Source organism: Kogia breviceps, chromosome X, assembly GCF_026419965.1.
Source record: "Kogia breviceps isolate mKogBre1 chromosome X, mKogBre1 haplotype 1, whole genome shotgun sequence".
Classification (NCBI taxonomy): Eukaryota; Metazoa; Chordata; class Mammalia; order Artiodactyla; family Physeteridae; genus Kogia; species Kogia breviceps.
In genome coordinates, this window is record NC_081330.1 from 77,773,916 (window position 1) to 77,775,510 (window position 1,595).

Below are 1,595 nucleotides of genomic sequence, written 5' to 3' on the forward strand. Positions count from 1 at the left end.
AACAAATATATAAAAATAGTATTTCAGATAGTTTTATGTGCTATGAATAAATTAAGAGAAGGTATAGGGATAATAATTTCATTGGGGATTGGTGAATACATAGGTGGGCTTGCTAGACAAGACTTTTCTGAGAATATAACATTTTAGTGTGGGTTTGAGTAACAGGAAACTATGCCAGCTATGCCAATATCTGGAATAAGGGTGTTTCAGGCAGAGCAAACATCACCTACAAAGACATTGAGAAGAAAATAAGCTTACCAAGTGTGAAGAATGGAAAGAAGGTCAGTGGCATTGTAGGAAGGTTGGGAAATAAGTCAATGTGATAGGCAGGAGCCAGTTGATAGAGAGTCTTAGAGGGCAGTGTAAGAAGTTTCAATTTTATTATAACTATGATGAGGAGTTTTAAGAATGGGAGTGATATTACCCTATCTATCTATCTATCATCTGTCTATCTATCTATCTATCTATCTATCTATCTATCTATCTATCTATATCTATCTATATCTATCTATCTATATATATTTTAACATCTTTACTGGAGTATAATTGCTTTAAAATGGTGTGTTAGTTTCTGCTTTATAACAAAGTGAATCAGTTATACATATACATATGTCCCCATATCTCTTCCCTCTTGTGTCTCCCTCCCTCCCATCCTCCATTTTCCCACCCTTCTAGGTGGTCACAAAGCACTGAGCTGATCATCCTATGCTATGCGGCTGCTTCCCACTAGCTATTTTATGTTTGGTAGTGTATATATGTCCATGCCACTCTCTCACTTGGTCCGAGCTTACCCTTACCCTTCCCCGTATCCTCAAGTCCATTCTCTAGTAGGTCTGAGTCTTTATTCCTGTCTTGTTCCTAGGCTCTTCATGACTTTTTTTTTTTAGATTTCATATATATGTGTTAGCATACAGTATTTGTTTTTCTCTTTCTGACTTACTTCACTGTGTATGACAGATGTTAGGGCCATCCACCTCACTACAAATAACTCAATTTCGTTTGTTTTTTTAAAAACATCTTTATTGGAGTATAATATTTTACAATAGTGTGTTAGTTTCTGCTTTATAACAAAGTGAAACAGTTATACATATACATATGTTACCATATCTCTTCCCTGTTACATCTCCCTCCCTCCCACACTCCCTACCCCACCCCTTTAGGTGGTTACAAAGCACCAAGCTGATTTCCCTGTGCTTTGTGGCTGCTTCCCACCAGCTATCTATTTTACATTTGGTAGTGTACATATGTTCATGCCACTCACTCACTTTGTCACAGCTTACCTCCCCCCTCCCCATATCCCCAAGTCCATTCTCTAGTAGGTCTGTGTCTTTATTCCCATCTTGCCCCTAGGTTCTTCATGACTTTTTTTTTTCTTAGATTCCATATATATGTGTTAGCATACAGTATTTCTTTTCCTCTTTCTGACTTACTTCACTCTGTATGACAGACTCTAGTTCCATCCACCTCAGTGCAAATAATTCAATTTCATTTCTTTTTATGGCTGAGTAATATTCCATTCTATATATGTGTCACATCTTCTTTATCCATTCGTCTGTTGATGGACACGTAGGTTGCTTCCATGTCCTTCCTGGCTA